Raw genomic sequence first — 27,559 nt, 5'->3', positions numbered from 1 at the left:
ACAGGACTTTGAAACTTCCATAAAAGCACATTTTGCTTATATGTTGCATATATACAGGCTGAACATAAAATCTGGAAACCTAGATAATACTTCATTTTTTTTACAGATTGAACCTCCATGATTACTTCTTCTGGGGTATACTAAAGATAGTATACTTGGCCAGGTGCGGTGGCTCACGCCTGTAATCCCAGCACTTTGGAAGGCTGAGGCGGGCAGATCACCTGAGGTCAGGAGTTCGAGACCAGCCTGACCAACATGGAGAAACCCCGTTTCTACTAAAAATACAAAATTAGCTGGGCATGGTGGCACATGCCTGTAATCCCAGCTATTTGGGAGGCTGAGGCAGGAGAATCGCTTGAACCTGGGAGGCAGAGGTTGCGGTGAGCCAAGATCACACCATTGCACTCCAGCCTGGGCAACAAGAGCAAAACTCCATCTCAAAAAAAAATTATAAATAAAAAAAAAAGATGTACATTTATTCAGTGAAAATCTCAGACACAAATCATCTGAAGCAAAGAATCTCTGATGAATATGCAGGGGTTGATGAAAAGACTGCGTTAATGAGCCACATTCATTGCAATTTTGTACAGTGCATTTACTTATTATTTTTTTAAATGAATCAATTTTATTCCAATTCTTCAAAATTTATACATAATATGCTGTTTCCAAAATGTAAGTCACCCTTTATATAATAGTTTTATTATTTCATCTTTCATTTATAGTTCTTTTTTTTTTCATCTTTTCTTTATGGTTCTTCAGTAGAAGCCAGAATCTTGAGTTGCCCAGTTAGGAGCCTCTGACCTGCTATTCTGATTAAGTTTCTTCTCAATATTCATGGCCAACATCTGGCTTCTAAAGGAAAGGCTTTTGGTCTTTTCAATCACTTGCTGATAGGGTGAGACTGCATTGTTATCCATAACCATATGACCTAATTTAGACTCAATCTTGGCATCCAGTCTTGCATTTCTAATTAAATTTATAATCCACCTTTCAGCTTCTTCTGGAGTCATGTTCAATTTATCTGCCAACATGTTAATGCTGATACATGGTGGATGCGACAGAAAGTCTCAAATATGAAGAGACGGGCATTTTCAATGAAATCCTCAAGACAAGCCACCAAGAAGAAGTCATTCACAAGCACTGATTCACATTCCCTCAGCTTTTTCTGAGCCCCATCAAAGTCAAAGTTAGCATATAAACATTCAACAAATTCTGTAATTGGGTCTTTATATGTGTAAGACTCCTTGAATAACTTTAACTAGATCTTTTAGAACCTGCCGACGTTTTCGAACATCCTTGTTTGTTATGACTGCTGTAGTCAGATAGCGAAGAATGTGTGGACACATTGTCTGAATTGCATGAAGATATTGTGGCTGATAAAGGAAGAGGTCAATAATATTATCGCGACCTTTGGGGTGATTGAAGAAAACAGAGACTAGTGAATGAGCCATGTTCTCTGCTGAAGAGACTGAAGTGGAGAACTCACAGAATTATTATCTATGGTCTCTTTTAACCGTGTAAGGTCTTCCATGGCTGCATCCCAATTCTGCATTAAGATTTCAGAGGCCAGCTTTCCCCAGAGTGAACTTAAAGCATTTCTATCTGTTGCTGGAACCAGCACTCTAAAAAAATAAAGATATTCTGCTGCTCCTGAGTAATTCCCACATTCGTACTGGAATTTTGCATATCTGTAGAGGGTATCTAAATATTACTGCCTAAAACCATGTTTGTCCGCCAGGTAGTCAAAGAGCATCCTACCATCCCTGGTTGACTGCATTTGCCTTGTAGTTTCTGGATCTTCAAACATCTTCACAATTGGTTCTGTTTCTGCCTGAAGCTGTTTCAGTTGTGCAACCACTGTGGTTCTTTTCTCTCTCAAAGCATGAGGAATATCATCAGAATAAAGGTTTTTGTATACATCCATAGCAAAGTCTACCATGTCGGTATCACTAAGAAGGTCCAATTTACCTTGTAATAATTCCTTTTCATTATATATCTCCTTTACAGAGAGAAACTCAAGAAGCCGAAAGACTAGATGCCGATCCAAAAAGTGCGCGATGCGAGTAGTCAAGTCGTACTCCGCCATCTTGCCAAAGAAAAGGGAGTCTGTCTACTTATTGTTAATAAGGAACAGCACTTTAAACATATGTAATGTCATTGAACATATCATATATCAATAAACCATTTATTATATAGACTATACATGTATATGTGTACCTGTATTTCCAGTCTTTACGGCCACCATCTATGGGTATTTAACTCTTCATTCTTGACTTTTCACCATGGAAACACACCCTTCAATTCAACAATCTTTATTGGGTAACTGTTACAAGCTGAATTTTGTCCCCCCAAAATTAGTTTGCTGAAGTCCTTACCCCTAGTACCTCAGAATGTGACTGTATTTGGAGATACAGCCTTTAAAGGGGTAATTAAGTTAAAATGGGGTAGGTGGGGTAAGCTCAAATCCAGTACTATTGGCATTCTTTTAAGAAGAGATTAGGATACAGAGACACCAGACACATGACTGCATAGAGGGATGATCATGTGAAGACACAGGGAGAAGACGGCCACCTGCATGCCAAGAAGAGATGCCTCAGAAGAAACCAAGCCTGCCAACAGCTTATCTCGGACTTCCAGCATCCAGAACTGGGAGAAAGTAAATTTCTGTTGTGTAAGCAACCGAGTCTGGGTCTTTTTGTTATAGCAGCCCTAGGAAACTAACCCAGCGATGTCTTAGACACTGTGATAGATGGCAGAGACTGGATATTCAGTGATTAAAAAGACACAATTCTTAGCCTTGAGGACAACCCAGTTCTTTATTTCCAGCAAGCTAAACAACAGATCCACTTGGATGTTCCACCATTACTTCAAACACAACTTGTCCAAAACTGAACTCATATGCCTCTCAGCTGTCCTTATGGTTAGCAGACACTTCCCTGTGGCTTCCCCATCACTCGGCACAGTGCCTTGAGCTCGACAAGCACTTGGTATCTATCTGTTGATTCAGTGATGCTGTCAGTCCTCTGCTTTCAGTATTCTTCTCTGTCGCCCAGGCTGGAGTGCAGTGGTGCGATCTTGGCTCACTGCAAGCTCCGCCTCCCGGGTTCACGCCATTCTCCTGCCTCAGCCTCCCTAGTAGCTGGGAGTACAGGTGCCCGCCACCGCGCCTGGTTAATTTTTTTTTTTTTTTGTATTTTTTAGTAGAGACGGGGTTTCACCGTATTAGCCAGGATGGTCTCGATCTCCTGACCTCGTGATCCGCCCACCTCAGCCTCGCAAAGGGCTGGGATTACAGGCGTGAGCCACTGCACCCAGCCGGACTTTTCTTCTTCTCACCCTTGTCCAATCTGTCACCTATGTCTGTCAGTTTTTCCAAATGTAATTCAATTTCCCTGGTTTCTCATTTCTCATCATTTCATGCCTGGATTAATACAACCAGCCTTCTGATTGTTTTCCTTACTCCGATCTATCTTCAAAATGTTGCCAGACTTCTGCTGGGCACGGTGGCTCACGCCTCTCATCCCAGCATTTTGGGAGGCCGAGATGGGTGGATCACCTGAGGTCAGGAGTTTGAGACCAGCCTGGCTAACATGGTGAAACCCCATTTCTACTAAAAATACAAAAAATCAGCCAGGCATGGTGGCGCACCTGTAATCCCAGCTACTGGGGCTGAGGCAGGAGGATGGCTTGAACCTGGGAGGCAGAGGTTCGCAGTGAGCCGAGATTGCATCATTGCACTCCAGCTTGGGCAACAAGAATGAAACCCTGTCTAAAAAAAAAAAAATATATATATATATATATGTGTATATATATATGTGTATATATATATATGTGTATATATATGTGTATATATATATGTGTATATATATGTGTATATATATATGTGTATATATATGTGTATATATATATGTGTATATATATGTATATATATATATATATAGCCAGACTTTTCTTAACCATATCTCTCATCATCCTTTTCTTGACAAATACTGCTGAACTTTTCTGTGTACAAGACAACATGCAAGGTGCTTAAGAAAATATATGTCTGAGTAAGTCACAGGCTTTGCCCTTTGAAGAACTCATGGTTTTTCGGAGGACTCGGATGCATGCACAAAACGTTCTAATACCAATGTGCAAAGTTTTTTGAGAACATATCATAGGATGTAGCAAATAGCTTTATCTAGGGGAACTGGGAATGAAGGAGGAGACAGCTGAACTGCAGTGAGTAGGAGCAGACCAAACAGAAGGAAAAAAGGACATTCTAGACAGAGGGAATGAATAGTCATTGCAAGGGTGTGGAGTTGGGAAAATGGCTGGCACATTTAAAAACGGATTCTACTGCATTGATTATTAGACCTCTTCAGCTCTAATAAAACAATTTTTCCCAGTGTTTACTAAAAAAACAAAAAAGATGGAAGTTCAGGTTCTGCCATTCTTTCCCACTGCAGGCATTTTTGAGATGGGTGTAATATTTTTGGTTTATTATTAGGTACTAAACACAAGTCATTCACTCACTCTAATATGTATAAGCTAATACTACTAGTAGCAGTTTAGTTATCACCTTGGAAAGCTGGCTTAATAATTGCACTCTAACTTGTGTGTGATCAGATAATTGCTGAGTTCTGGTTGGTTGAATTCATTTGTGGTCTGACTGGTATGGACGTCAGAACATTCACAAGGGTTCAGGTTATTGTGATAACTGCTCTTGCATAATAGTTTGTATTAGTTCTAAGTAAATACCTGGAAATGTCCAGTTTTATAGATTTTGCAGATAAAAAGCCTCCCCAAAAGGAATACACTTTTTTTTTTTTTTTTTTTTTTTTTTTTTTGAGACGGAGTCTTGCTGTGTCACTCAGGTTACAGTACAGTGGAGTGATCTTGGCTCACTGCAACCTCTGCCACCCGGCTTCACACGATTCTCCTGCCTCGGCTTCCTGAGTAGCTGGGACTACAGGTGGCCTCACCATGCCCAGTTAATTTTTTGTGTTTTTAGTAGAGATGAGGTTTCAGCAATGTTGGCCGGGCTAGTCTTGAGCTCCTGACCTCAGGTGATCCACCTGCCTCGGCCTCCCAAAGTGCTGAGATTACAGGCGTGAACCACCGCGCCTGGCCCAAAAGGGCTACTCTTTAGAAGAAAACAGCTAAAATAATTGTTTTATTAGGTGTACGTATGTCATACTCTGTTTACTACATATTTATATTATGTAGGGTATTTAAATCTCACATGCAAGAAGCAGAAATATACTTAAAGGCAAGGATCAAGTGTTCCACAGTTGTTAATGTTTGACTGGGAGGAATGAGACGTCTGTGATTTGGGCCATAGGAGGCCCTTGATTCACCCCTCTATTACTACCCCTAACTCTGTTTCTCTTCTTGGCATTCAGATTCTAAGTGTCAGCTAAGTATCATTTTTTTCCATGAAGTTATCTTAACCTGCTCTAACGTCTGCTGAATTCCCTCTTCCCTTAACTCCTACTGTACTTACAGTCTGTATCAGAGCTTAATATTTAGTTGTTCTCTGGTTATTTCATATGTTCTCGTCCCATGGTAAAATTTCTTGAATGTAGAGATCCCCTTTTAAAGTAAAATCAGCTGGGTGCAGTCGCTCAAGCCTGTAATCCCAGCACTTTGGGAGGCCGAGGCGGGTGGATCACGAGGTCAGGAGATCGAGACCATCCTGGCTAACACGGTGAAACCCCATCTCTACTAAAAATACAAAAAAATTAGCCGGGCATGGTGGTGGGCGCCTGTAGTCCCAGCTACTTGGGAGGCTGAGGCAGGAGAATGGAATGAACCCAGGAGGCAGAGCTTGCAGTGAGCCGAGATCGCACCACTGCACTCCAGCCTGGGCTACAGAGCGAGACTCCATCTCAAAAAAATAAAATAAAATAAAATAAAGTAAAATCAACTATTTTTAAATAATATACATTTTATATTGTTGTTTTCCTCAACATTTTAAAAGAGATTTATCTTCATAAATATTGATTTAGTGCAATTCATTTAATTGTCAATTAAAGAATACAAATTTGTTGTTAAAAGATAAAGTAGGAAAAGAAAGTACCATAATCATACCACTCTGCAATAAACACTTTGTCATCTTGAATTTCCTTCTAGGTTTTTCCTATATGTTTTCTCATGGGTTCATATTGTATATAATGTTTATAACTTTTTTTTTTTTTTTTTTGAGACGGAGTCTTGCTCTGTCGCCCAGGCTGGAGTGCAGTGGCGCAATCTCGGCTCACTGCAAGCTCCGCCTCCCGGGTTCACGCCATTCTCCTGCCTCAGCCTCTCTGAGTAGCTGGGACTACAGGCACCCGCCACCACGCCTGGCTAATTTTTTTTGTATTTTTAGTAGAGACGGGGTTTCACTGTGGTCTCCATCTCCTGACCTCGTGATCCGCCCGCCTTGGCCTCCCAAAGTGCTGGGATTACAAGCGTGAGCCACCACGCCCGGCCAATGTTTATAACTTTTTAATCAACATATTGTGAACATCTTTTCATATCAAAAAATTCTACAAATCATCATTTTCTTTCTTTTTTTTTTTGTTTTTGAGACAGAGTCTCACTCTGTCATCCAGTCTGGAGTGCAGTGTGCAATCTTGGCTCACTGCAATCTCTGCCTCCCAGGTTCAAGCAATTCTCCCACCTCAGCCTCCCAAGTAGCTGGGATTACAGGTGCATGCCACCACACCCAGCTAATTTTTGTATTTTTAGTAGAGATGGGGTTTCACCATGTTGGCCAGTCTGATCCTGAACTCCTGGCCTCAGGTGATCTGCCCACCTTGGCTTCCCAAAGTGCTGGGATTACAGGTGTGAGCCACCATGCTCAGCCTTCATTTTCTGTGTCTTTTTTTTTTTTTTTTTTTTTTTTTTTGAGACAGAGTCTTGCTCTGTCACCAAGCTGGAGTGCAGTTGCACGATCTTAGCTCACTGCAACCTCTTCCTCCCTGGTTCAAACCATTCCCCTGCCTCAGCCTCCTGAGTAGCTGGGACTACAGGCATGCACCACCACGCCTGGCTAATTTTTTTGTATTTTTAGTAGAGATGAGTTTCACCATGTTGGTCAGGATGGCCTCAATCTCCTGACCTGGTGATCCGCCGGCCTTGGCCTTCCAAAATGCTGGGATTATATGCATGAGCCACCGCACCCAGCCACAGCCTTCATTTTCTTAAACAACCTCCCATGGCTAGACATTTAGGGGCTTTCCAAATATTTGCCATCATCCCACAATATCCTAGCTAATGTTTTGTTCTTACTCCTTTGAATATGTTGCCAAACTGCCCTATAGAAAAAGGTTGCAATGATTTATATTCCCACTTGCAGGTGTGAGAGTGCCTATTTCTTCCCATACTTGTGAACAATGGGTGGAATCATTTTTAAAAATCAGAGACTATTTCATGTATTTCTCTAGTGATTCTAGACACAGCTGGAGACACAGTGAACATTAAATAAATAAATGCAATTGATTTGATAAATGGATTAATAATAGTGTTTTTGCACTGGGCGTGGTGGCTCACACCTGTAATCCCAACACTTTGGGAGGCTGAGGCGGGCAGATCATGAGGTCAAGAGATTGAGATCATCCTGTCCAACACAGTGAAACCCCGTCTCTACTAAAAATACAAAAAATTGGCTGAGTGTGGTCGTGCGTGCCTGTAGTCCCAGCTACTTGGGAGGCTGAGGCAGAAGAATCACTTGAACCCAGGAGGCAGAGGTTGCAGTGAGCTGAGATCATGCCACTGCATTCCAGCCTGGTGACAGAGCGAGACTCTGTCTCAAAAATAATAATGGGCGCAGTGGCTCATGCCTGTAATCCCAGCACTTTGGGAGGCCTTGGCGGGCAGATCACGATGTCAGGAGATCAAGACCATCCTGGCTAACATGGTGAAACCTCGCCTCTACTACAAATACAAAAAATTAGCTGGGCGTGGTGGCATGTGCCTGTAATCCCAGCTACTCCGGAGGCTGAGGTAGGAGAATGGCGTGAACCTGGGAGGCGGAGCTTGCAGTGAGCCTAGATACCAGCACTGCACACCAGCCTGGGTGACAGAGTGAGACTCCGTCTCAAAAAAATAAAAAATTAAAACAAATAAATAAAATAAATAATAATAATAATTGTGTTTTCTCCATGACTTATAGCTACTGAAGTTTTAAAGTAATTAATTACTGGCTGGGTGTGGTGACTCACACCTGTAATCCCAGCACTTTGGGAGGCCGAGAAGGGTGGATCATCTGAGGTCAGGAGTCAAAACCAGCCTGGCCAACATGGTGAAACCCCATCTCTACTAAAAATACAAAAACTAGCTGGGCATGGTAATGCACGCCTGCCGTCCCAGCTACTTAGGAGGCTGAGGCAGGAAAATCGCTTGAACCTGGGAGGCAGAGGTGGCAGTGAGCTGAGATTGTGCCACTGCACTCCAACCTGGGCAACAGAGTGAGACTCTGTCTCCAAAAAAAATAAAAAATAAAAAATAAAGTAATTAATTATTCATTCACTCAACATATTTACACCGCATATGATGGTCTTGATCTGCCTACTAAAAATGAATATAGCATTCAGAAATGAAACAAATACTTTATAAAGTACGAAACATAAATTAAAATGCTGATAACTTGTTTCAAAGGTAATGTGTATAGAAGCTAGCTACTCTTAAAATTTGTCCCAGAGTCCTAAGAGGTCTCCTGAAAAAAAAAAAAAATTGTCTCATTTTTCTAAGAATAGGAAGTACTAAAATTCCTCCTTTGAGAATTAAGAATATGAATTTAGGATAAGAAAACTCTCTCACCCATTAGCTATTAGAGTTTTCAGAATCAGGGGAATTGTGCCAGAGAGGAAGTCAAAATCTGGTGTGGATTTTCATAGTACCAGATATTTCCTTCCATGTGCAGGTGGAATAAAATCAACACTAAAATTTGGCCAGGTGCGGTGGCTCACGCCTGTAATCCCAGCACTTTGGGAGGCCAAGATGGGTGGATCACGAGGTCAGGAGATCAAGACCATCCTGGCTAACACGGTGAAACACCGTCTCTACTGAAAATACCACAAAAAATTAGCCGGGCGTGGTGGCGGGTGCCTGTAGTCCCAGCTACTCAGGAGGCTGAGGCAGAAGAATGGCGTGAACCCGGGAGGCGGAGCTTGCAGTGAGCCGAGATCGCACCACTGCACTCCAGCCTGAGCGACAAAGCGAGACTCCGTCTCAAAAAAGCAAAACAAAACAAAAAAAACTAACATTTTTGGGGAGAGTTTTAATGTTTCTATCAATTCCTGAAAGCTTATTTTATTTAAAGCTACTTCAGGGATAGGACGACTAGATGAATGTTCTATTTAGTTAGGCAATTTAATTTTATAAGTCTCCTGTTCAATTATCAGAAAGATCATATGAAGGTGATAATCGGTCCCACTTCTCCAATGTACAAATCTTTTTATCTTATGTAAAATATTAACCATTAAAAATTAGCATATCTTTAAAAATGACTGATTGGAAACATCATTTAAAACGATATATTCCATAATTTTTTATTCCTCTCCCTATGATTGGTAGAAAGTGCTGGAATTGAGTTTGTAACTCGTAAAGCAATATGTACTGGAAAGAGAATGTGACTGGGGTCAGAAGATACTGGACCTTAGTCCAGTATCTTCTAGTAATAGCTGTTTCACTTTAGACAAGTCACTTCATGCCTTAAGCTACAGCTTCCTTTACTATAAACCAAAAATCTGGTTTAGGTCAGCATTTCCCAAAGTGTGTGCTGTGGAACACATGTCTTATAAGATGTTCCATTGGAAAAAGGGTTTCATGATTGAATACATTTGGAAAGCGCTTGTATATAATATCTACCTCAGAAATTCCCAGTGCGCATTAAAATATTAAAACCACCAGAAACCTCTCTAGTTTAGAAACCCATTGAACAGTTTGGCATTCTCATTTGATTAAAGGAACTTAAAATTTTGAGGGGGAATCACACCTACTAAAATCCTGTGGGACTAGAGTTCCAAAGAACACACTTGGGGAAATGATGGACTAAGGTGCCTGGATTTATGGTACTATTCTTTCTCATACAGGTATTCAGCCAGTTCCCTGAAACCTGCTCTTTTCCCATGCTCTTTATTTCAGAGGTCACCACCATTCAGTCACTCTTCTAAACCAGAATCCTGAGGGTCATTCTAAATGTCTCCGTTGCATTCACTCCCTCATATCCAGTTATATATTCTGTAGATTCTACCTCTTTAACATATCTCCCATCTAGTCCCTCCTCCCCATTTTATGACCTCTTGCTTTTGTTGAGACCTGCAGCACACATCTCATTAGGATTCAGGTTGTTGACATCACCTCCTAATTTTCTTCTGCTCCAGTCTGGTCTTCTTGGTCTCCAAAACACAAACTCAGTTGTTCTGGAGTTAAAATACTTCAAATATTTTATTATTTACTACATTTCCCAGAGTATCAAATTCAAATTCCTTAGTTTAACATGAGCCCCTTCATGAATGAAGCCCTTCCTACCCTTTCCTCCAACCTCTTTGACTCTTCTCTATGCCTGTTCTGACAAAATGGAATTACTTACTAATATGGTTTGTCTCTGTGTCCCCACCCAAATCTCATAGCTCCCATAATTTCCACCTGTTGTAGGAGGGACCCAGTGGGAGATAGTTGAATCATGGGGTGGATCTTTCCTATGCTGTTCTCGTAATAGTGAATAAGTCTCATGAGATCTGATGGTTTGAAAAATGGGAGTTTCCCTGCACAAGCTCTCTTTTTGCCTGCTGCCATCTATGTTAAGATGTGACTTGCTCCTCATCACCTTCCACCATGATTGTGAGTCCTCCCCAGCCATGTGGAACTGTAAGTCCATTAAACCTCTTTTTCTTCTCAGTCTCAGGTATGTGTTTATCAGCAGCATGAAAATGGACTAATACACTTATGATGCCTCTAAAGCATGGTGATGCTTGGTGCTTCCATACACCTGCATAGATATTGTTTTCTTTGTTTGGAATGCTTGTTCTCTCCTTCTTCTTGTTAGCTCCTCCCTATCATTTAACATTCAGTTCAAGAATCTCCCCATCAGGAAGGCTTTCCTGATCTGGGAATGGACTTTCAGTCTAACAATGACTTCCTTACCTGCTTTACCCACTAGACTGTATGCTTTTTGTGGGCAGGAAGCATCATGTCACATCCTTCTTGTCTTTGTATTCCTGGGCCTTAATTGGAGCTTAATAAACTCCGATTGAATGAACGAATGATTTAATGGTTTAAAGAAACTGATGAGAACACTCTTTTCTCAAAGACTGAAAGTGACCTTTTTTCTCTTTTAATTAGCCTTGATCTTAGGCTAAGCACTTGGAGGAGAGTTGGCTAAGACCTATGTAAAAGGCACTCAATGGTCTATTTTTGTGTGTGTGTGTGTGAGATGGAGTCTCACCCTTGTCACCCAGGTTGGAGTGCAACGGCACGATCTCGGCTCACTGCAAGCTCCGCTCCCAGGTTCAAGTGATTCTCCTGCCTCAGTCTCCTGAGTAGCTGGGATTACAGGCACCCGCCACCATGCTCGGCTAATTTTTGTATTTTTAGTAGAGATGGGATTTCACCATGTTGGCCAGGCTAGTCTCAAACTCCTGACCTCAGGTGATCTGCCACCTCAGCCTCCCAAAGTGCTGGGATTACAAGTGTGAGCCACCACTCCTGGCTTCAATGGTCTATTTTTTTAAGGAGGTTTAAATGAATCATCTTCCTTGTAAGGTATCACAAGTACATTTAATGACAATAGGATTCATTAAGTTTGGCACCCAGCTGTGTCTAATGTCAACAAACTTGGTCTCAAGGGAAATGAGGTGAAAGACTAGATACATTTGTATAAAATTATCACTTACGAAAAATTTTAAAGCATTTAATTTATAAATACTTATAGTGCAAGATACTATGCTAGATATTGTGGAAGATATAAGGATGAATAAAGTGTTGTATTATATTCACTTTTGGAGGATAACTTCTTGAAATAATTAGGTGGCAAATAATGATTTCCACAAGAAAGGAAGAGAAGTCTAAAAGAAGTTGGTCAGCAGGATCATCTTCATTTATAAGAGATAGTATTATTCTTTTTTATTGTTATTATTTTTTATTATACTGTAAGTTCTAGGGTACATGTGCACAACGTGCAGCTTTGTTACATATGTATACATGTGCCATGTTGGTGTGCTGCACCCATTTATATTAGGTATATCTCCTAATGCTATCCCTCCCTCCTCACCATCCCCCTGACAGGCCCCAGTGTGTGATGTTCCCTGCCTTGTGTCCAAGTGTTCTCATTGTTCAGTTCCCACCTATGAGTGAGATCATGCAGTGTTTGGTTTTCTGTCCTTGCAATAGTTTGCTGGGAATGATGGTTTCCAGCTTCATCCATGTCCCTACAAAGGACATTAACTCAACCTTTTTTATGGCTGCATAGTATTCCACGGTGTATATGTGCCACATTTTCTTAATCCAGTCAAGAGATAGTATTATTCTATACAAGAATATTGACATATCTACTGAACTTAAAATACAAAAGTGCAGTTATGTTTCAAAAGTACAGATATCTAAAGTGTGAAAGGCAGCCAGTATCTGTATTGTATGGTTCTAAATACCAGTTTGAAACAGATTGTGTACCAGTTTGGAACAGATTGTACAAAAAAGACTGAAACCACTTGAAAGTCCTCAAGAATATCAGGAAGTAAGAATGTAATTAACCAAACCAGGATTTGGCCCCGGGACAGAGAAATGAACACTATCATTCTTAGAGAGGGAGCTAGGATTTCAGGAATGTACAGTCAATGCTTTGTGAAAATTTAAGATAACAAATTCTTAGCAAGCAGATGGGAAGACACGAAAAAGCAATGTTCATTGCAACCAATTTCAGGTCACATTCCCAATTTCTCAATTGTTTTAATGCTGTCAACAAACTTGCTTTGCATGTAGCCAAGCAAACATAACTTAGTTCCATTTGTTCCTTTCTTTGATCAACTTTAGGTGAAGGTCAAAATAAGGACATAACTTAAAATCTAAAAGTCTGCCAAAGTCAAGCCTGCATCTAAAGAGGCAGCAGCTGAGCTTAGCGATAAGGAAAAATGCCGACACCTTACTATTACACAATTCCGATGGGGTGGGGGGAAATTAAGGAGGCAGGATTAACAGATTTCGAAGTTTAAAAAGTAAAGGTCATCGAAATGTCCCGTTTCTAAAAGTTTCCCAATACATTGCATGAAACTGCAGAGACTTTTTGGCCAATGGGATTTCCTAAAGAAGGGCCTCACAGATCTCAAGGAGAATGGTCCTGTAAGTGACCGAGCCAACCCCGGACGCGTTTCTGGAGTCTCTGAATACACACACGGACAGCGTATAAAGGTGGATGCGTACAGCTCCCTGACAGACCTGCTCGAGGCTGCTGTGCCTCCCAGGGCGCTAGGACAGAGGCTGCTGGGCCCGCTTCCTAGGAAAGGCGAGCAGGGGGTGGGGCCGCACTGGGATTTTCCTCCGTACTCATTCATTCTCTGATTCACTCGTTCCTGGAGGCGGCTCACAGGGACGTGCGGAGGAAAGGCGAGGCACGAGCGGAGCCGCGGCTGGGTGCGGCCGGGCGCCAGAGGGGAGGACGGAGGGCGGGCTGGGGGCGCGGGCTAGGGAAGGGCGGCGGGCGCGGCGGCCTGCGCCGGAAGTGAGTGGTTGGCGGCGGGCGGGGGCAGCGCGCGGTCCCGCGCGAGTCGGCCCTACAGTCGGCAGTCCGGCCCTCAACCCCGCCTTCTGCGTCTCGGCTGGACGCGACCACACTCGGCTCCGCCGCCGCGGGGTGCTGCGGCCGCCCCGCCCTCGCCGCCGCTCCCGCCGCCGCCCGCCAGTCAGTCAGTCAGTCAGTCACCGAGCGCGCGGCGCGGGAGCTGCTGGCACTCGCTGCGTCTCTGGCGACGGAGCACCGCGCCTGGGGAGGAGGCGGAGGCAGCGGCTGGAGGAGCGCGAGCGGCGGTTTCCTTGCCGCGACGGTAACGGGGGCCGCGGGAAGGCCGACCGGCTGCCACGGTGAGTGGTTCGCCTCGCCCTCGGGGCCAGGGGAGGGAGCCGGCTGGGCGCGGGGCCGTGAGGCACTCCTGCCGCTCCCGCCTCCATTTTCCCGGCGCCCGGCCCCGCCATCCGGGTGCGGTACGGTCGGCGGCAGCCTGGGGCGGGGTCGTTGCCAGGTTGGGGCTCGGGCCGGGGCTGGCTGGACCGCTCCCGGCTGGTGAATGGAGGTCGGTGGGGCCTGGACTGCACCCTGCTCCCCTGGGGACCGCGACGGAGGGAGACAATGAGATAAGGGGCTGCCTGGGAAGGGTGCGGTTAGGCTTCTCCGACCCAGCAGCCGGGGCTGGTGGCCCCGGACCGCAGGGAGGAAAGGACTCTCCCCCGCCCAGCTGCAGAAACCAGCTACTTGGTTGTCGGGTTGCTTGGGTTTCGATGCCCCCATCTTTCATAGATGAGTTCAGTGCAGAGATTTTGAAAGGCGGGGCGCCTTCTGTGTCTTCTTTCTAATTAAACAGGCTAAGTAATTGCTTCATTGCTTTTTAACCCCGTCTCCTCTTGCGGTGTGTATTATACATTCCCGCCGGAAATCCAAACTGCAATTCATGGCGGGGGGAGGTGGACGGAGGGAGGGGGCAGTGTGATAGTATTAGGATGCCTTCGTGTTAAGACAGGTTGAAAGATAAGGTTTTCTTAAGGCAGTGACTTAGGGTGTCCTCACTGTGTGAGCTGGAAACCGCACAAACCTTATTGCTTATAAGCTCGAAGACATGGTTTAATATGAAATAAGAGCCTTGGGGGAGGGTGTAAGTGTTACATGTGTCTTGCGTGTGTGCATTTATTAAATTCTTTGGGAAGATCCGTTGGGGAAATCCGGGAGAATGGAAAAGTTCTTCACTCAGTCTTCCAATAAGGGTTGATGTTGTCTGCAGCATTTCTCAGGGAAATGTGGAGAGCTGCTTACGTAGGTAAAGTCCGCCGTTAAGGAACAGTAAAGGTAACGGGTTAGGGATGAGGCGTGATCGGATTATTAAAGAGTCAGTTCATGGGGATATTAAATTCAGGAAATATTTATGGAATACCTACTCCGTCATTTAGGCTGAGGGACACCAGGTGAACAAGCATGGGGTGGTGGAAAGAGCTCTTCGGAGTGGGGGAAACCGTACGCCCTGGAATTGGCTTGCAACGTGATGTTGGATAAGCTATTGAACTCTGCAGTACGTTCCCTATCAGTAAAATGGGAAAACACCACCTGTTTACCTACTCAGATGTTTTTCATGTAGATTAAATGATATAATGTATGCAAAATGCCTCGCACCTTGCCTGGCATAGAGGTGTTTAACATCACCTTAAATTCCTTTCCTCTTCGGGGTGGTTTTTTTAGGGGTGCGGTGCGGGGGGCTAGTGAATGTAGGTAATTGTAATACAGTGCATTATATAATAAAATGTTGAGGTGTAGAATAGGAGAGCGAAGAAGAGAGATTAATTCTAAATTGAGGGAGGAATGCATGGAAGCGTCGGCATTTAAGTGAAACCTTTAAGGATGAGTAGGATTTCAGCAGATTCAGATGGGGAGGAAGACATTTCACATGGTGGTGCTATCCTTTGAGAGCCGAATTGAGGGGGAGGACCTTTGGGGGAGGGGCAAAATAGAGACGCTCAATAGCTTTTAACTCTTGTTGAGTCTGACCTTCAAAGATTGTCTCCGTTATTTTGCTTTTTGTGTGGTGAATTTCCCAGAAACCAGATACAGCCCTACTCAAGTAAGTACAAAAAGCTTAATTCATGATTTTTTGGATTAATAATTTTGTATAATTTAGATTGCTGTCTCCTGTTTGAATTTAATAAAGAATTATTTGTAGATGTTGCCTTGTGATAAACATTAGCTTTATTTGGTAGAAGCAGCAGCTTATTTTTCAGACTCACTCTGTCTCACTAAGATTATAGAGTATGTAACTGGGTGAAAGGAGTGGAGTAGTGGGCACTATTGAGTGTGTTTTCACAAATATTTAACACTATTTTCCAAAGAGGTGTTTTTAACCATTGTCTTTGAGGATAATTATGTCTTTTGGTTTTGCTGCCTTTTGGTTCTCACCCCATAAATACTTATTAGATTGGCATCGTGGATAACTGTCACACTATTCACAGATTCTTGGATACACATTATAGAATCTCATGGCTTTGGTTGCCTTGGTTTGGAAGTAGTTGAATGTCAACATTAGTATTGTTAATCCCAAACACTTAATTTTAGGAAAATTAATATTAGTGAAACAAGATGTGACCTCAGGCAGATAACTTATCTTGGACTCTTAGTTCCTTTACCTATAAAATGAGAAGTTTGGATTAGATCACTGCTTCTTACTGTTTCACTGAACTTGAGAATTTCAAAGATTCTGCAGATGTTTGACTTAAATCTCAATAAAAATGTATCTTAAACTTGTAATAATATAAAGTGGCCACTATATGACATACACTGTTTTAAACACTTTATATGTGATAATTTATTTAATTCTCACCATAACCCTATAAAATAGAGTCTATTATTTGAGAAAATAGGCACAGACAATAAGTTGCCCAAAGACTGCAGAGCTATAGTGGCAGAGCTGGATTTGAAACCGGGCAGCCTAATTCTTAAGCTTGTATTCTTAACCATGTTTTTACACTGCCACTAAAGCAACACACGCATATACTCTTTGAAAGAAATGTGGTAAAGTATGCATAACATACAATTTACCATTTTAACTATTTTTAAGTGTACAGTTCAGTGGCTTAAGTACATTGTTGTGCCATCATCACCACCATCTCCAGAACTTTTTTATCATCCCAAACTGAAATTCTTCCCGTTAAACAGTAATTCTAGAAGCCACAGTGTGCTATGATCATGCACACTGGGTGACAGAGTGAGACCCTGTTCAAAAACAAAACAGTAACTATTCACTTCCCTCCCTCTATCCTACCCGACTAGTAACTTTTCTACTTTTGACTCATACAATATTGATTCTTGTGTCTGGCTTATGTTACTTAGCATACTGTCTTCAAGGTCATCCGTGTAGGATGTATCACAATTCCATTCCTTTTTCAGACTGATTAATATTCCATTGTATGTATATACCACATTTATGGGTATTTGGGTTGTTTCCACCTTTGGGGTACTGTAATGCTGCCTTGAGTGTTGGTATACAACTGTCTGAATCCCTGGTTTCGGTTCTTTTTTCAGTATTTCTGTATACCCAGAAATGGGATTGCTAGATTGTATGCTAATTCTATATTTAAGTTTTGAGGAAGTGCCATATTGCATTCCACAGCAGCTGCACCATTTTACATTCCCGCTAGCAATGCACAAAGGTTCCAGTTTCTCCGTATCTTGCCAACACTTCTTTTCTAGTGTTTTTTTCTTTTTATGTTTTTGATAATAGCTCTTCTAATGGGCTTGGGGTGGTATTTCATTGTGGTTTTGATTTGAATTTTCCTAATGATTAGTGATGTTGAGCATCTTTTCATATGCTTATGTCCACTTGTATATCTGCGGAGAAATGTCTATCCAAGTCTTTGACTCATTTTTAAAGTAGGTTGTTTTTTGGTGAGTTGTAGGAGTTCTTTGTACACTCTGGATATTAACACCTTATCAAATATATGATTTGCAAACATTTTCTCCCATTTTATGGGTTGTCTTTTCACTGTCTTGATAGTATCCTTTTGCACAAATTTTTTTTTATACTTCAAGTTCTGATGTACATGTGCACAACGTGCAGGTTTGTTACATAGGTATACGTGTGCCATGTTGGTTTGCTGCACCCATTAACTCGTCATTTACATTAGATATTTCTCCTAATGCTATCCCTCCCCCAGCCCCCCACTCCCCAAACACAGAAGTTTTAAATTTTGAAGAAGTTCAATTTATTTTTTCTTCTGTCTGTGCTTTTGGTGTCATGTCCAAGAAATTGTAGCCAAATCCAATGTCATGAAGGTTTTCCCTGTTTTCTTTTAGGAGTTTTATAGTTTCAGCTCTTATGTTTAGGTCTTTGATCCATTTGGGGTTAATTTTTGCAAATGTGTTAGGTAAGGGTCCAACTTTATTCTTTTGCATATTCAGTTTTCCCAGCTATTTGTTGAAAGGACTGTCCTTTCCCCGTTGAATGGTTCTGGCACTCATACTCATTCATATATACGCATGTGTATATTTATATGTATGCATGTGTGCATATAATTTTTTTTTTTTTTTTTTTGAGATGGAGTTTTACTGTGTTGCCCAGGCTGGAGTGCAATGGCACAATCTCAGCTCACTGCAACCTCTGCCTCCCAGGCTCAAGCAATTCTCCTGCCTCAGCCTCCCGAGTAGCTGGGATTACAGGCATACACCACCGTGCCCAGCTCATTTTTGTATTTTTAGTAGAGACAGGGTTTCATCATGTTGGCCCGGCTGATCTTGAACTCCTGACCTCAGGTGATCTACCTACTTCGGCTTCCCAAAGTGCTGGGATTACAGGTGTGAGCCATCACGCCCGACCTAAATTTTTTTTTAACACATTGAAGACCATAGTGCTACATGGTTATACGTGGTTAATTTTGGGGGTGCGATGGGCCAGACATTCCTAAGAATAAAGCTTTTCCTTTTATTGTTTAAAACATTTGGATCAGTGTATTTGAAGAGTATCCTGAAGACTGTAGATGGGACTGTTAAGAGCTGCAACTGCTTACCTGGGTGAAATCAAAGCATACAAAAATAAATGGATTGTTTAACATCTCTAACCCTTAATTTATCTCTTTACTTGAGTTTACAATAAAATAACAATGTATTTGAACATAAAATAGCAATGCTTTTGCCAGCTTTATATATTTGAGAGGCTGTGTAAAATTTCATCTGGTTGAGTTTTGTTGTGAAATAGTTTTTAAAACCCCAGATTATATGATCTCTAAAGCTTTTTCATATGCTCTTCTTGCTATTAAGGTATTTTTCATGCTTTAAGGCAGATGTCTTAAACTATATCACTTATGTCTTATAAATTGGCTTTTTGAAAAGTATATATGTATTTGCTCTTAATAAAATGCATACTGTTTTTCTGCTCTAAGCAGAGCTACGCATAATAGAGAAATCTAAGATAGGTATTCTGTTCTCCACAATAGAGAGGATGCCAGTTTAGGTATAAAATATGAGGAATCAGTAGAAGATGACACTGAAGAAGCAGGGACCACAAAGAAGCAGAAGGGTCTATGAGTTGAAAATGGGTGAACAGATAAGGTTTAGAAAAGGAGGAACAAGTCATCCCTTTAGATGAGAAGAAAAACAAGATCAGGAAGCCAAGGACTTACCATTGTGTTACACTATTAAAATTTAAGCCCTGTGATGAAGAATGGTGATAGCTAGCAAAAATTGGACTGTAAACATATTCAGTAGGCCCAGTATTATTGTAGAATCTTAAGTCAATTTTGCAATGGTATTTAAAACTTTGGCCGTGTGCGGTGCCTCATGCCTGTAATCCCAGCACTTTGGGAGGCCGAGGTGGGTGGATTGCCTGAGGTGGGGAGTTCGAGACCAGCCTGACCAACATAGAGAAACCCCATCTCTACTAAAAATACAAAAAATTAGTCGGGTGTGGTAGCGCATGCCTGTAATCTCAGCTACTTGGGAGGCTGAGGCAGGAGAATTGCTTGAATCTGGGAGGTAGAGGTTGCGGTGAGCCGAGATTGCGCCATTGCACTCCAGCCTAGGCAACAAGAGCAAAACTCTGTCTCAAAACAAAACAAAGCAAGTAAAAAACTTGGATGCTTTTTTGGAAATTAGTTTTAGAAGGATTTTACTGAGTTTGATAAGTGAAGAAAAGTATTAGCTAAATCAGTAGAGCAGGCCAGGTGCGGTGGCTCATGCCTATAAACCTAGTATTTTGGGAGGCTGAGGCAGGTGGATAGCTTGAGCCCAGTTTGGGACCAGCCTGAACATGGCAAAACCCTGTCTCTACAAAATATACAAAAATTAGGCAGGCATGGTGGTGTGTGCCTGTAGTTCCAGTTAACTCGGGAGGCTGAGATTGGGAGGATCACCTGAGCCTGGGAGGTCAAGGCTGCAGTGACAGAGTGAGACCCTGTCTCAAAATAAATAAATACAGCAAAACAACCAATAATATGACTTGAAAATATATTCTTTATATATCCCAAATTTTGCATGTTTCCCAAATATAATTTGTTTTAATTTTCCAATAATGTTTACTTTATAAAGAATAATTCTTTCTTGGCTCATTTGGTTTATTTCATATTGTAACAAATGACATTGGAAACTGGTAAAGGAAATCAGTGATCCTACTTATCTGTGAATAGTGTACTTAATAAACAGTAATGGTTCAAAATGTTTTTTACCCTAAGTTTTTAGAATAAACATATACAGTTTAAGGCAGCAGCAATGAATATGAAACATTATATTTGAAAAATCTTGGTTATAGTACTCATTAACACAGAAATTTCCAAATCTGGCTCTTGAATCTGTTTATTATGTTACTGGTTTTTAATGCTTCTCTTAGCTGACAAGGCAGCTCATGTAGGAACATATATCCAAAAAGAAAAAGTGCCTCTTTGGCTGTACTTTCTATTAGGAGATACTGTTAAGTTTGTATCCATCAATTGTGCAGATTGGGCTAGTACAAAGTTTGCTCTCCCTATTTGTCAATCAGCTATTCTTGCAAATCAGTGTGAGGATTTGTATTTATAAATTTTTAATAAATGGATTCAAAATCCACCAAAACTGTGTTTGGAAGGCATTTAAAAAGTTAGAAATGGCTTCTCTGTTCTTAGAGTGTGCAGATATGAGTATTTTAAGATGACATACTTTTTTTTTTTTTAGAATACAGCTATTTTCTTACCAAGTGTTAAAACGTCTCATTTACCTTTAAGGTACAGATGCATTAACCGTGTTTTTGTTTTTAAAAACTGTGTCTAGGTAGCATACTGCCACAGCACAGCCACTTGTCAGAGAAATTCAGCAAATTTAGAACTCTACTCTTTTTATAAAAGATAAACGCTTACTTCATCTTTAAATTGCACAATTTTTTTAATGATTTGCCGTGAGACAAACCTGTTTGGTACAAAATACCATGATCACTCCTTAACAACATCAGTAACAACATCCTTTAACACTTGGCTCTGTTCTTCCTTCAGTTTCTCTTTTGTTCTGCTTTGCCCTTGGACTTAAACCTTACCCTCTCCTCCAACTTTGTTTCATTGAAGTCAAAGCAGCTGCTTCATGAAGGATTATATAATACAGTTTTCTATACTTTTTTTTTTTTTTTTTTTTTTGAGACGGAGTTTTGCTCTTGTTGCCCAGGCTGGAGTGCAATGGCACGATCTTGGCTCACCGCAACCTTCGTCTCCTGGGTTCAAGCGATTCTCCTGCCTCAGTCTCCCGAGCAGGTGGGATTACAGGCATGCGCCAATACGCCTGGCTAATTTTTTGTATTTTTAGTAGAGACGGGGTTACTCTATGTTGGTCAGGCTGGTCTCGAACCCCTGACCTCAGGTGATCAGCCCACCTCAGCCTCCCAAAGTGCTGTGGTTACAGGCATGAGCCACCGCAGCCAGCACATAAAACGTTTTTATTGAGGAAATCATTTACTGTTGAGAATATGTCTTCTCTGGAATACCAGTCTCTTGTAGAAGCTTATAAAAGGGTAGATCCTTTATTATTGAAAAAGAATCAATATATCAAAATAGTAACTACTATCACTCTGGCCTCACAATACCTAGAATTATTTAATACCAGAATACTTATGTTACTTTATATGATGTGTGATTCTGTGACAGGTGGCCATGGTGAAGACACCAGTGTCTGTATGTTAAGGATAAATATGTATTATATATAAAATACATGTGTGTATTAAGATAAGGATTAAATAAAAATAGAACTTCTAATAAGAGTTCTTATACCCCAGTGAATCATCACTCATACCTTCTGGGGTATAAATGGAGGTAACCACTTTGGAAACCACTATACAGTCTTACTGAAGTATTGTTAGGCCAGGGCACGGTGGCTCACGCCTGTAATCCCAGCACTTTGGGAGGCCACGGTGGGCGGATCACCTGAGGTCAGGAGTTCTAGACCAGCCTGGCCAACGTGGCAAAACCCTGTCTCTACTAAAAACACAAAAATTAGCTGGGTGTGGTGGCATGTGCCTGTAATCCCAGCTACTCAGGAGGCTGAGGCAGGAGAATTGCTTGAACGTGGGAGGGAGAGGTTGCAGGAGCTGAGATCGCACCACTGTACTCCAGCCTGGGTGACAGAGCAAGACTCCGTCTCAAAAAAAAAAAAAAAAAAAAAAGAAATATTGTTAATAATGAGCTTTTCATATTAAGTTCCACTTCATAGTGTATAGGTGTATAGTATTCTTTTTTTTTTTTTTTTTTTTTTGAGATGGAGTTTCACTCCTGTCTCACTGCACTAGGCTCACTGCAACCTCTGCCTTCTGGGTTCAAGTGATTCTCCTGCCTCAGCCTCCCAAGTAGCTGGAATTACAGGCGCCCACCACCACACTCGGCTAATTTTTGTATTTTTTGGTAGAGATGGGGTTTTACCATGTTGGCCAGGCTGGCCTTGAGCTCCTGACCTCAGGTAATCTGCCTGCCTTGGCCTCGCAAAGTGCTGGGATTACAGGCCTGAGCCACCTCGCCTGGCCAGTGTATAGTATTCTTACATGAAGTCATCTTAAAGCACTTGGGACAAGACATTCTGGTTCTAATACTAATTGGAAAGTAATGTTTGTGGAAGAAAGTAGATAATTTCAGCAAAGTGAAATCATTCCACATTATATCAGAAATCGTAGTATCACTTTGTACCCCATAAATGTATATACCTATAATTTTTCAACATACACAGTAATAAAACGTTTTTTAAAAAACGTTAGCAAATTGAGACTTTAATAAAATTTATTCTTCAACACAGTTGAAATTACAGGCTTATTTCAGAAGCCTAAATTTGAATTTTGCATTATCTTTTTAGGACTTATTCAAGGTGAATTTAAAAGGACCCTTAATTAAAAATAAAAAATTAAGTACTTAACTTAGTAATTGAGTAGTGTTTTATAGGCTCACAATTTTTTCATGTCCATAGTATTTTTTTTCTGAACACCTCTAGCAAGGTATACAACATTTTCCATTACCCTGCTCTTTATCTTTTCCTTCTCTCTGCTTTCTTTGCCTATCCCCAAAGCAACTGCAGTCATAGTTGCGTAAGCACAGGTAAGTTTTGCCTGTTTTATAACTTTGTATTAATTAAATCATAACCATGCTTTGGTCTCCAGCTTCTTGCATTCAGCATGTGTATTTTTTGTTTTGCTTTGTTTTTCTGAGACAGAGTCTCACTCTGTCACCCGAGCTGGAGTGCAGCGGCCCAATCTTGGCTCACTGCAAACTCTGCCTCTCAGGTTCAAGCAATTCTTCCACCTCAGCCTCCCAAGTAGCTGGGATTACAGGTGTGCGTCACTGCGCCCAGCTTATTTTTATTTTTATTTTTTTGTATTTGTAGTAGAGATGCGGTTTTACCGTGTTGGCCAGGCTGTCGGCATATTTTTAGATTCATCCATGTTGTTGCTTATATCAGTAGTTCCTTTTTAGTGGTAATATTCAGTAGTAGTAATATTCAGTTGTATGAATATGTTAATATGGCCTGGCGTGGTGGCTCACGCCTGTAATCCCAGCACTTTTGGGAGGCCAAGGGGGTGGTGGATTGCCGGAGGTCAGCAGTTCAAGACCAGCCTGACCAACATGGTGAAACCCCGTCTCTACTGAAAATACAAAAATCAGGCGTGGTGGCGGGTGCCTGTAATCCCAGCTACTCTGGAAACTGACACAGGAGAATCGCTGGAACTCAGGAAGCAGAGGTTGCAGTGAGCCGAGACTGTGCCATTGCACTCCAGCCTGGGTGACAGAGCGAGACTCTGGCTCAAAAAAAAAAAAAAAAGAATATGTTAATATACCAGATTTCTTATCCATTTTCCTGTTGGTGGGCAACTGGGCTGCTTCTAGTTTGGGACTATTCTGAAGAAAATGGTTATGAACATTTTTGTACAAGTCTTTTTATGGACAGATGTTTCATTTATCTTGGATAAAGGAGTGGGATTGCTAGGCCGTTTAGATAGATGTTCTTCCCTTTAAAAACTTTGTATTGAAGAACAATACATAATCAGAAAATTGCGTATATCAGAAGTGACTTCTAATTCTGCTATAAAGTCTTTTAGGTTGCTTGTTTCTTTAAAATTTCTTTATTGCCTTACTGAGGTATAATTTCTATATAATAAACTGCACATATTAAAGTGTACAATTTGGTAAGTTTTCATACAGCCATGAAACCATCACTATAATCAAAACTGAACATTTCCATCATCTCCCAAAGTTTCCTCATACCTCTTTGTAATTTGTCCCCCTCTACCCCTGTCTTATGGCAATCTGTCACTATGGATTAGTTTGCATTTTCTAGAATTTTATATAAATGGAATCATACAGTGTCTTGTTCCCTTCTCCTCCTAACCCACCCAAGTCTGGCTTGTTTTCATGCAGAATAATAATAATTTTTAGATTCTTCCATCTTGTTGCTTGGATTAGTTCCTTTTTATTGCTGAAGTATTCCATTATGCACATATGCCACATTTTGTTTTTCCAGGCACTTTGATAAACATTTAGGCTGTTTCCATTTGTGGACAGGTTTTCATTTCTTGAGGATGAATACCTATGAGGATGTGTTAGGTTATAGGGTAGGTATATTTTTAACTTTAATTTTAAAAATGGGCAAATTTTTCCAAAGTTGTATCATTGTATATCCAACAGCATTATATGACACTTATAATTGCTGTATATCCTAAGACTTGGTATTGTCAGTCTTTCTCATTCTAGCCATTTTAATGGGTATGTAATGATATAATTGTAGCTTTAATTCACCTTTCTCTGATTATTATTGTTGTTGAGCAACTTAATGTTCTTAGTCATTTGGGAAGTGACAGCAGGTCTTTGCCCATTTAAAAAATAAGATTGTATATCTTTTTTAAATTTAGTTTAACAATTATTTACTATAGATACAAGTTCTTTATTGGATATATTTGCAAATATTTTCTCTTGTCTGTAGCTTAGCTTGTCTTTTATTTTATTTTATTTTATTTTTGAGACAGAGTCTCGCTCTGTTGCCCAGGCTGGAGTACAGTGGCGTGATCTTGGCTCACTGCAACTTCTGCCTCCTGGGTTCAGGGGATTCTCCTGCCCCAGCCTCCCGAGTAGCTGAGACTACAGGCGCATGCCACCACACCCGGCAAACTTTTTGTATTTTTAGTAGAGGTGGGGTTTCACCATGTTAGCCAGGATGGTCTCGGTCTCCTGACCTGGTGATCCACCTGCCTCGGCCTCCCAAAGTGCTGGGATTACAGGCGTGAGCCACTGCTCCTGGCCGTCTATTTTTTCAATGGTGTTTTTCAAAGAGCAGAAGTTTTTATATTGGGCTTCATCAAAATTACCAATTTTTCCTTTTATGGTTAGTGTTATCTGTGCCCTAATAAATGTTTGCCTGCACCAAAGTTCAGAAAGTATATTTCCATATTTTCTTCTTGGAGTTTATAATTTTAGCTTTTACATTTCAGTCTACAATCCATTTTGAATTAATTTTTGTTTATGAGTGATATCGAGGCCTCTCCCCCATTTATATCTAGTTGTGCCAGTGTCATTTGTTAAAAAACACCTTCCTCATTGCCTACTTCAGTTCTGACATCCTTTTTTTTTGAGACAGAGTCTCGCTCTTTCACCCAGGCCAGAGTGCAGTGGCGCAATCTCAGCTCACTGCAAGCTTTGCGCCCCCGGGTTCACGCCATTCTCCTGCCTCAGCCTCCAGAGTAGCTGGGACTACAGGTGCCTGCCACCACGCCTGGCTAATTTTTTGTATTTTTAATAGAGACGGGGTTTCACCGTGTTAACCAGGATGGTCTGGATCTCCTGACCTCGTGATCCGCCTGCCTCGGCCTCCCAAAGTGCTGGGATTACAGGCGTGAGCCACCGCGCCTGGCCTCTGACATCCTTAATGAAAATTGTTTGACATTTTATGTGTGGGTCTATTCCTGGACTTTCCATTCTGTTACATCGATGTGATTCTCTATCCTTTTGCCAGTACTACATTGTCTTGATTATTCAGCTGGATAGTGAGTCTTGAAATCAGGTAAAATTCGTTCCTCCCCTACTCTTTTCAAGGTTCTTTTCTTTCTCTTTTCTTTTTCTTTTTTTTTTTTTTTGAGACAGAGTCTTGCTCTCTTGCCTAGGCCAGAGTGCAGTGACACAATCTCAGCTCACTGCAATCTCCGCCTTCCAGGTTCAAGCGATTCTTCCACCTCAGCCTCCCGAGTTGCTGGGATTACAGGTGTCTGCCACCATGCTCAGCTAATTTTTGTATTTTTAGTAGAGATGAGGTTTCACAATGTTGGCCAGGCTGGTCTCGAACTCCTGACCTCAGGTGATATGCCTGCCTCGGCCTTCCAAACTGCTGGGATTACAGGTGTGAGCCACTGCACCCAACCCTTTTCAAGGTTCTTTTGGCTATTCTAGGTCATTTGCTTTTCCGTATAAATTTTAGAATAATTTTGTCAGTTTCTGTAAAAAATGCCCACTGGGACATTGGTTGTAATTACATTGAATACCTAGTTCATTTTGGGGGAGAATAGGCATTAATAATATTGCATCTTCTAATCTATTAAGATGGCATATCTGTCCATTTATTTAGATCTTACACAGCAATGTTTATATTTTTCAGTTGCCTTACAATATATTACATAAACACTGCATGCTGTCCTATTTCATTTCCTACAGCCAAATTATTATTTACACGTGGCTTTATTTTTATGATATAAATCGAGATTTGGTATGGAGATTTTTCCATATGATAACATTTAATGCATAAAGGGACCATCTACTCTGATGTGACAATGCTAGAAATACAGGAGACTGAAACAGATATCTTTTGTTATGCAAAAGTAGAAGTTTAAAGCTGTATAGTTTATTGGCACAATTCTTTTGGCTTGTATGGTTTTGGATATTAATATTTAAAGAGGCCAATCTTTAAAGATAGTCTGATACTTTTAGAATCAGAAGTAAAGTAGAATCTTGTCAGGTGAATTGGTGCATAAGTTTTTACCCAATGATGATTTTGAGTTTGCATTTTGTAGTTTCCTTTTTTCTTTCTTTCACTAATGATATTAATGGAAATATGCAACACAGAGAAATGTATAAAAAAGAAAATAAGACTTAATCCTACCATTCAGAAATGACTACAGTTAAAATTTTTGGTATATTCTCCTCATATGTGTGTGTACATTTTATAGTTCATTGTTGCATGCACAATTTAGTTATTTAAATATATCATTAACTTAAAACATCTGCCTTATAATAATATAATGTGGGGGAGTGTTCTCTTTATGCTTCCATGTTTAAAGTTACTGTACAATAAGCATATGTTACATTTTTATTTAGAATATTTTTTAAAAACAGAATTTGTGTTGAAACATTTTAAATCAAAGTATAAAACATGATA

The 27,559-nt window shown here is 41.0% G+C and overlaps 1 protein-coding gene and 1 pseudogene across 4 annotated transcripts in view; one reads left to right on the top strand and one right to left on the bottom strand.

Moving 5' to 3' along the window:
* Positions 1 to 612: 612 nt before the first annotated feature.
* LOC100605256 lies at positions 613 to 2,104 on the bottom strand (annotated as a pseudogene). The gene has a single exon (XR_120877.4). The product of XR_120877.4 is annotated as a eukaryotic translation initiation factor 3 subunit E pseudogene (transcript).
* Positions 2,105 to 13,727: 11,623 nt separating this feature from the next.
* The window catches only part of RAPH1 (Ras association (RalGDS/AF-6) and pleckstrin homology domains 1), a 107,810-nt gene continuing 93,978 nt past the window's right edge, over positions 13,728 to 27,559 (top strand). For all 3 annotated transcript variants that reach the window (XM_030802825.1, XM_030802824.1, XM_030802822.1), the window contains exon 1: positions 13,728 to 14,043. The gene's annotated coding sequence lies outside the window, so the exon portion shown is untranslated. The remainder of the gene's footprint in view (positions 14,044 to 27,559) is intronic.

The sequence above is a fragment of the Nomascus leucogenys genome, chromosome 22a (genome assembly GCF_006542625.1).
Source record: "Nomascus leucogenys isolate Asia chromosome 22a, Asia_NLE_v1, whole genome shotgun sequence".
Classification (NCBI taxonomy): domain Eukaryota; kingdom Metazoa; phylum Chordata; class Mammalia; order Primates; family Hylobatidae; genus Nomascus; species Nomascus leucogenys.
Note: the sequence above shows the minus strand (reverse complement) of the source record. Positions and strands in the feature narration are given on the sequence as shown.